Source organism: Ischnura elegans, chromosome 9 (genome assembly GCF_921293095.1).
Source record: "Ischnura elegans chromosome 9, ioIscEleg1.1, whole genome shotgun sequence".
Taxonomy (NCBI): domain Eukaryota; kingdom Metazoa; phylum Arthropoda; class Insecta; order Odonata; family Coenagrionidae; genus Ischnura; species Ischnura elegans.
The window spans coordinates 39,681,059-39,690,384 of record NC_060254.1 but is presented as its reverse complement, the minus strand read 5'-3'; the positions used below and the strand labels follow the sequence as shown (position 1 = coordinate 39,690,384).

The window sequence follows — 9,326 nt, the reverse complement described above, 5'->3', positions numbered from 1 at the left end:
ACCGACCTCAAAGAACGGCCTGAAGCCCCGTCTCTCCTCTCAGCGCCCCTCCTCTATATGAATGGCTTGTCCCCTTTCCGTCCGGGAGTCGGTCGGTCGATCATATGTTTTTCCCCCCTCCCGTGCGGGGAATGAATCAATTTCGTTTGGCAAGCCACCGCAAGCCTTTGCCGTCATTCTTTCCTCCGTCGGTGCGGAGGATAGGGAAGATCTTAGGGAGCATGCTTGACATGCTTTAAAAATTAAACAAATGTTCTCCGTTATGCATTCGTCCCAAACGGACAAGGCTTGGACGGGCCAGGAAAATACACACTCAAGGGATTTACATGGCTTCGGAGTGACAGAGATGTGACTCTAATGTTTCTTCCACCTATATTAAGCCTCGGTAGCGCAGTAGGCAGCGCGTAAGTCTCATAATCTTAAGGTCGTGAGTTCGATCCTCACCCGGGGCATTTTTTATTTTCACTCTATCGCTTTTCTCCACTATTTTCCCTCATCTTGATTGGATTGGTTAAATGTTCATAATTTCATTGAATCTCTGCATTTACACAACATTTCTGAATTATGCCTCGCAATGCATCCATCGTAACCTGGTCAGCGTAAACACGTGATACTACATTAGTTTGGTCGTTACGCGTGATCTGTTGTCGTAATCAGTTTTTCGTAATTTCTAACCACTGTTTAACTACATAAGCCCAAAAAAGCTTAAAAACAACATTTGAACCAAAATGGCCGCCGACACTCTCAGTTCGACAACTGTGTTTTGTTGATAAGTCACCCCCCCCCCCCCCCCAACTACACACTCTTAGAGGTGCCTCGCACGGCATTATATAGATTTATGAGTATTTATGTAACTGCCATAATATGTACTACATATATATGTGTAAGTATCATAATGGCAGCACCCAAGGTTGGGCAGCACCTACGTGAGACCGAGTGCATGATGGAAATAGATACTCACCCCCTGCCAAGAACCCTAGAGAAAACTGGCATGTGCGTGATACCCTGCTAGTCACCACTAGAGTGGTTGACAAAAGTTGACCAATCACCGTCGTGAAATAGATTATTTTTTTATTATTCGCTCGAAAAAATTGTTTTTTATTACATTACGTTTTATAACAACATCACTTTTTTGCATAAAAAATACTTTCGTTTTCAACAAAATTTACTTCTGCTTCTACGGGGGGTGGGCAGCCGCCCCCTACTACCTCTCGCTGAGTACGCCCATGTGCGTAACGTTCTTTGGACCGCGTAATGTACATGTGGAAATCCTATTGCGTGTAGCATGCTCGTGACTAATCACCCACTGCCAAACACCCTAGAGGTGGCTCGCAGGGTATTACGCAGATGTAGATGTAGTAAGAGGATAGTGTGGCTTTGGAACATTTCTTAGTATAATACAAATCTAGACGTGATCTTTCCGTCTTCGTTTCTCCCTCTCCAGGCTTGGATGGACGAAATCATTGTCTGAGTGAGATGATTTGGGGGGGGGGGGGGGGAGGGTTTCGAAGGGGAGCTGGAAAGAGGGGAAATAGAGGTATCTGTTATCCCACCCACCGTTCGTTGCCAGCCACACCGAAAGGCAGGAGGAACAGCCAAGCAACTCGACGTACGTAACCCAACGGCGCAAATGCCGAGATGAAGGACTTCGGCCATGTTTACAAACCCGAGCGAAGCACGAGGAGACAATCCACTCCGTTCCCGGCAACCCAAAGCCATCCGATTGTCGCACGTGCCTCCATCATCAACACACCTTGAATGCAAGACATACGGATACCACAAGCAACACGCCATCGATCACGGCGACATTTTTTTGCAAGCTCGTTGAAGTAAATACTAATCCTCTGGTGCATGTTGGTGATGCTTAACCCCTTGCCAGACACCTCTGTAAGTGGCTCGCAGGGTAAGATAATCATAAAAATAAAAAAGAGAGGTAGACTATAGGAAAGATTTAGATTGCCGATTTAATCGCGATCGATACATCTACATGATTCCACGCGAGCCTCCTTCAGGGTGTTTGGCAGGGGGTGATCAATCACAAACATCCAGCAAGAGCCTATAACGGCAGTTTAAGATCTTAGAAATGATAAGATCCGAAGATTCAAGAATGATGGAATTGGAATTTTTCCACATTGAAATGAAAAATTGCATGTATTAATTTCAAGTCTTGAGAATAGGTTAGCTGACTATTAATGTAGTTGACTCACTTATGTATTCCTTAATGCGTGTTCGAATTTTCCTGGTCTTTATTTATTTATATCACACCAAAAACAGCACTACGTCCTTTACATTGGGTTTATAGACAAAATAAATTATGTAAATATAATTAAAAACATGCATAAAAATATATCATAAATAACCACCATTTTCAACATATACTATATATACTAAAGGTCCGTGTCAAAAAGGTAGTCTTTTCAATTGGTTGTTAAAATTGGTGCGGGAGGCAAAGATGTCAAGAGAGGAAGAAGTATTTGAGATTGAAACTGAAAATAGAAGGTAAGCGGTAAAAGAGGGATCTATGAGATATTGCCAGACGGAAATAGGGCTGGTGTAGAGCTTCAGTATTGCGGGTTCTGCGAGCTGGAATGCGTAGTGAAAAGAATGTCAGGAGATCAATGCATCTGAAGGACCCATTCGTGATGCGGTAAAGAAAATTGATGTCTGATGTCAATCGGCGGTGGGTGGGGTGTAATAATCCTAGTGAATGAAGTATTTCGGCACGTGAAGAAAATCTGAAAGTATTTTTTTCTTAAATTATGTTTTGCATGTTCAAGCTTCATCGTCAGATTGCCTTCATAAGTAAATTTAGAAACTTCGCAGTTTAAATTCTCTGCCGGCACTCACCGCTTAAAGCATGTGAGCGAATCGCTAGATGCTAGTTGGCTGGGACTCTACGTGGCCGCGAACTACAAGTGGGCGCGGGCAAGCTACACCTCCGCCACAATATGTCTTATTCCTTAATTTATTATTTTTCTACAACATAATTATTTAAAATATTCTGTATTTTGTCATATAACTGTGGTTCACTACATTCTATCGTCATCTTCCTCATTATGAAAATAAAAAATTGACGCTACAAAATGCGATAAACTGTTATTGAAAGTGCGATAAAATAAAAATGAATGTGCGATTTTCACGTATCTCTAATCATAAGATAACATTCTTTTGTATATGCGTATAATCAAAACAAATAAAACTATCGTCAACTTTGCATATAACTTAATTTTTAATTACGATAAAAGTATAAGTACCTCAAAATATCTTTTGCGCCCCCCCTTGAGTTTTTCTGTATCCGTTACTGTGGTTCAAACTACCTGCACCTCTGTAGGTGACCTGCAGGGTAATATGTAGGCGTTGATGAATTATATATGGGAAAAGAGTCCCATATTTAAAAATCCTTGAGGACCCATCAAGTCTAAATCTGGCCATGGTCATGGCCATTGGATTTTGTAAGTTCAACATTACTGATAACGAAGGTGTTCTCAGAGAAGGACATGAAGGGTTCGACATTGCGGCTGCACATCCACGAAATATTTCACAACACGGCGGTAGCGTCGAAGTTACTTATCCGTTCGTCATCTTCCTCTTCACCCCGGATATTCCTAAATTTAGAACCACCAGTAACCAAACCTTAAAGTGACCCTAGCGACCGGACAGCGAACAGGTTTTTGCTAGAGTAGAATTCAGTTTGGAAGTCATAACGGTTTTTGTTCAATGATGGATGATCTCAGAGTAGACAAATTTACCTGTGCCTACATAAAAAACTTGCGACAATGAATCTGAAATACCTGGAGAAACAGAGCTTGGCTAGTGAAAAAATGTCATCATGCATTTGGTGGTTACCAAGGAAACGTCAAAAAGTAGCTAGGTATTTGAAATTTGACATTTATACCGAAAATCAACTCCTATTCAAAACATGTTTCCCCACTCACTAGGTAGTTTCCTTCACCAAAGAAAACGAAAGGCATTGATCGCGATTCGTTGCCTACCATAAGTGTATTCATAATACACCAATTATTTTGTTTTAGAAATCCCAGTTTAGACGAATGTTTATGGCCAATTTGAACCTCATTTGAAAAAGGCCAGATTGGCGCCCATTCGATGCCACTCCACGTGACGTCTAAGGGACCTAGATGCTATACGAATAGTCAGGAGTTTTACATCGTCTGAGATTACCAATGCATACTTGAGGCACAGAGCTCAGGGAAACATCTCTTAATAATCACCTAACAAAATTGCCTAAAAGTCGTAAAGATTCCTTCGTTTGATAGGGTATTAATAATCCTTATTTAAGTCAAGCGCTACCTGCTAGTGGGGCACTCTGCTACCTGCTAGCAGCCTGCATCGTAGCGGTGCTCATAGCCTCGCACCAAGGTGGCCTCATAGTAGTAGACGTGATCATGAGAATAAAATAAAAGAAATAGACTGCAAAACAGAGAGATTTAAAATGTCATTCTTCCCTCGTACTATTAAGGATAGCAACGTTGTCCCAATTGATAGCATAAATGGCATCGCTCGCTAGGATCACTCATTGCATGTTTTTTCATAGTTCTAAACCTGCATTTATTTGCACTAGGAATTACTAACCATTAGCATTTTTTATGAATAAGCATGTATATTTTTCTAGTGTGCGTAATATTTCTAAGACCGTGCGCTGTGCATGTGGCGGTCCTCTTGCATGCTGCATGTTGGTGATTTGTCACCCCCTGCCAAACACCCTAGAGGTGGCTCGCAGGGTATTAAGGCCGTTTTACACGGTACACGGAATTGCGCAATCTGACGTACGTGCGAAGGCGCAATCAAAATTGCGTCGTGTAAAGCGGTGAATTGCTAGAACACATGCGAGAATGCGCGGATGCGAGAAGGCAAAATATCCCGTTCTGATTTCGTTCATGCATTCGTGAAATTCCACGCCATTTTAGAAATTAATGCAGCTCTAACCTGCGCAATTCCGTATACCGTGTAAAACGGCCTTTATGTAGATGTAGATCTCCGAAAGCCCTTGAAAGACGCCTCCGGAGATGGTTCGCTTCAGGCAACGGACGCGGTCCGGCTCATTGTGCGTCCGACATTGCGACAGCGACATGGCAACGATCGAACCCAAGGTCCTTCGCGCAGCGCGTCTGCGGACGAGGAGGGGCAGTAAATAAGCAAATCAGCTGTTGTTGGGGGAAGGCGGCCGGAAAGGAGGTGGATCTCCTCGAGCAGCCAGCAGCCCCGAAACACAAAAAGAAGAACGTGAGCCGACTCGAATAAATAAAAAAAAATATAAAAATGATCGTGAGCACGAGATACGGGAGTTGAGGGGAAGGGCTGATGAACGAAGAACGGAGATGTACCGTTCATGAATGAACCGTTCAAAATTATGAACGACTCATGGGTGGAAATGGAAGGAGTTGGATCTACATACTACATGGCAAAGCCGCCTAAATAGGCGTGTGGCGGGGGAGTTAGGACATAGGACACCGGCCATTAAAAAATAAAAAGGAAATGTTTTAACGAAGTTACGACAAGCATGTAATAAAATCATGTAGATCATACGTAATATCTATATATCCGTGCAGTGTACAGGTGGCAGTCCTGCATGCTGCATGTTGGTACACCCGTGCCAAATACCCTAGTGGTGGCTCTCAGGGTACTATTCCTAGATAAATGTAGAAAATCCTTGAATGTTTGGGAGAAAACGAATTCACCTATCCGATTGAATCTTCATAGATAAACCACTAGGCAAGTAGGATGACGCCTCTAGCTTGTTAGTCAGCATAACCAGATATTCCGTTAATACTCAGTACTGCCTACCGGTGGAAAACTATAGAATACTTCAACTACATTTTTGGACTGTGTGGTGTGCATGTGGGAGTCCAATTGCATGCTACATGCTGGTGATTGAATACCCCCTCACAAAAACCCTAGAGGTGGCTCGCAGGGTATTATGTGGATGTATAAGTAGATGTGCATCTACAAGTGATCTCTGCACACCTTCGACCGACACCGAAACCTTCGACCTGAAGACGCTGGTATGATAGCCAGCGAAACTGTTGTCTACAAACAAGCTGACGCGGAAGAAAACCCTGAAGAAATGCAGATATCAAACCATCGCCGCGGAAACCTACGTTTTAACATTACATCTACAAGTTACCGCGCGAGCCACCTATAGGATATTTTTTACATTATGTTTTGCACTTTATAGGCATAATACCTTCATAAATAATACATGGTTTATGCGTTATATGTATCGCACATGACGCGTAGTGCATGTTATTGGAAGAAAATTTCAATACTGTACAATATGATGCATGTTGAAGATGGTTCACCCTTTGTCAAACACCTCTGTTGGTAGCTGAAAGGGTAATATGTAGATGTGATCTTAATGGTTATCAGAACTGCCGAAAACTTGGAGGTGGATTCGTTCATTCGGTTGACAACCCGAGAAGAATCCCAGCACCAAATCCATATCCTCCATTATGAAAAACCGAATCATGCAGATGAACTGCAATTTGTGGATAGCATATATGAGGCGATCCAAAACTTTTTGCTCATTGCCACTACGAAGATAGAATAACCTTTCAACCTTGCAGATAAATCGGGAGAGGACGTCTTTTGGACGTCCTCGGGACGTTTTTTGGACGGTGTGGTGCGCATGTGGGAGTCCAAATGCATGCTGCATGCTGCTGATTGATCACCCCCTGCCAAACACCCTAGAGGTGGCTCGTTGCGTAGATGTACATGTAGATAAATAAGTGCCTCAAATACACCAAACGTGCACTTTATGGTTATCAAAGCTGCCGTAAACTTGGAAGTGGAGTCATTCATTAGATTGACAACCCGAGAAAAATTACAGTGCCGAATCGTTACCTTAAATTTAGAAAACCCGAATCAATGTGGCGAACCGGATCATGCAGATGAACCGAAATTCCCATCCCTATAACTCAAGAGAGCTCTACGGCGAGGAATTCAGTAAGCGGGGGGAGGGGGGCCGCTTTTAATGGTGCTTTCACCCCCTGCCAAACACCTCTGTCGGTGGCTTGCAGGGTAATATGCAGATGTGAACTTAATGATTATAAAAGGTGCCGAAAACTTAGAAGTGGATTCATTCACTCGGTTGAAAACCCGATAAGAATTCCAACGCCTAACCATCATCATCCATTCATCTATATCTACATAATACCCTACGAGCCACCTCTAGGGTGTTTGGCAGGGGGTGATCAATCACCAGCATGCAGCATACAATTGTATTCCCTCATGTACACTACACCGTCCAAAAAAAGTTACGCATACTTAAAAATTATACTACCACATGCTGTTAGAAATAATAATTAAATTCGTAAACATGCATTAAAGTATACATAAGTTAGTAGACTACACTACAAAGTGATCTAATCTATTTTTGAATTCTAACGATGCCGTTATAATCTCTTATTGATCGTGGAAAAAAGACACATATGAATCAGCCTGTTCTGCAGTCTATCTCTCTTATTTTATTTACATGATCTGGTCAACCGTAGTATATTGGCGATCGTAAGAAAAACCGAATCAATACAGTGAACCGAGTCATCCAGATGAACCGAAATTCTCACCCCTATAAATTCAGAGAGCTCTACGGCAGGGGGTGCAAGAGAATACAGTAGGGGAGAGAGTATTTAATGGTGGGGTTGGGATTTAAAGGAAATGTTGAGGAGGGTTCCTTTTTTTTAAAGGGAAAAGCACTGTGTGGTGTAGGGAGAAGTCTTCCCTCCCCCTCTCCGCCGTGTTGCCATGCGGGCTTGGAGAGGGAAGGGGAAGACCAGTTTGCAGGGGAGGGGGTCGTGAAGCAAAAGGAGGGGAGGCAAGGCAACCTCACGCACTGTTCCAACAAGGGAAGGAGGGGAGAGGGAAGATCCGTGGGGCAATATCCAGAGGTTCCCGTGCAGACGAGAGACTTGCTCAGCTGCTTCTTCCACGGCAGAGCCAGTCATATGTTTCGGTCCGCTTTTGTTATGGTTGGACGGAGGAGGAAGCATAAACAAGCCAAGTTTCGACGTCAGCGATAAAAGTGCGCCAAATGGACACGAGGGTAAGAAATAGATTGCCAACAAGTCGGCAACACGACGAAATTTCACTTTATTGAACATTTTGGATGAATGAATGTGAACCAAGTTTTTCCACAGAATTTTTTATTAAAACACGACCATTATTTCGACGGTCAACGTCATCGTCATATTTCACTTTATTGAATGTGAATAAAAGAAAAACTCATTGACAAATGTAACAAAAAATGTATGCTTAAATAAATAAATAGAATTTAGAGCAGCAAAGTAGAAAAAGGGACACTAACAATTAAAAAAATGTTTCAGTGGGATAACAAACAATGTTTAATGAGAGAGAATGAGAAAAACTCACCGACAAATGAAACAAAAAAACTATTTTTACTTCAATAAATAAATTTCCAGATTATAAAATAAAAACGCAAAAAAGGGACTCCCATAATTTTTTTTAGACGTTTCAGTAGGATAACCAACTATTCTCAATGAGAGAAAATGGACTGTAACCGTGAATAGAAGGGTCTCCAATGGGGAAAAATAGTAGTTTTTCTGTTTGTTTTATAACTACATCACTCCCTGCCAAACACCATAGAGGTAGCACGCAGGGTATCATGTAGCAATAGATGCACATCTAACAATAAGCAAAGAAGTCAGGAAACAATTCATCTGATGCTACATATGGAGTATATTTCTCAATGGAAACGAGGCTTGGACATTGACAGCAGCTGAGGAGTCAAGAGTGGAAGCATTCGAAATGTGGTGCAACGGAAGAATGATGGAAATAGAATGGATAGACCGTGTAAGTAATAAGGAAGAGCCAAGAAGAGAAGAAGAACAGAGAAGCCTCCTAAAAATTTTAAGGAGAATACGGGACAACTTAGTTGGGCACAATCGTACAAGGACAGGTGGAAGAGAAGAAGGGCAAGGAAATACCACGAATGAGTTATATAGGACAGGTTGTAAAGGATGTAGAAGAGAAGAAATACGTCGCTCTGAAAAGGCTAGCGGATAGGAGAGAGGAATGGAGAGCTGCGTCAAACCCATCTTAGGATTGTTGACCAATGATGATGATGCACATCAACGAGGTACATAGTAAACCAAGACCCAGGGTGTATGGCACGGGGTGCTTCCACACCAGGCATGCAGCACTCATCCTAACCTAAATCAGAAAGGCGCTTAAAATCAAATTATTTATTTAATGAAATTCTTCACCAGAAGCGTTTTCTCAGGCATTCGTCACTCAATCTACCGCAGTACATTCCACCAAGAAACGCTCGGTAATTCAGTTAAAGATCAAAGGAT

General features: G+C 42.3%; 1 non-coding gene across 1 annotated transcript; it reads left to right on the top strand.

The window, feature by feature from the left end:
• Positions 1-379: 379 nt before the first annotated feature.
• On the top strand, positions 380-452 carry Trnam-cau. The gene has a single exon. It is a non-coding gene; the product is annotated as a tRNA-Met (tRNA).
• The last annotated feature ends 8,874 nt before the right edge of the window (positions 453-9,326 follow it).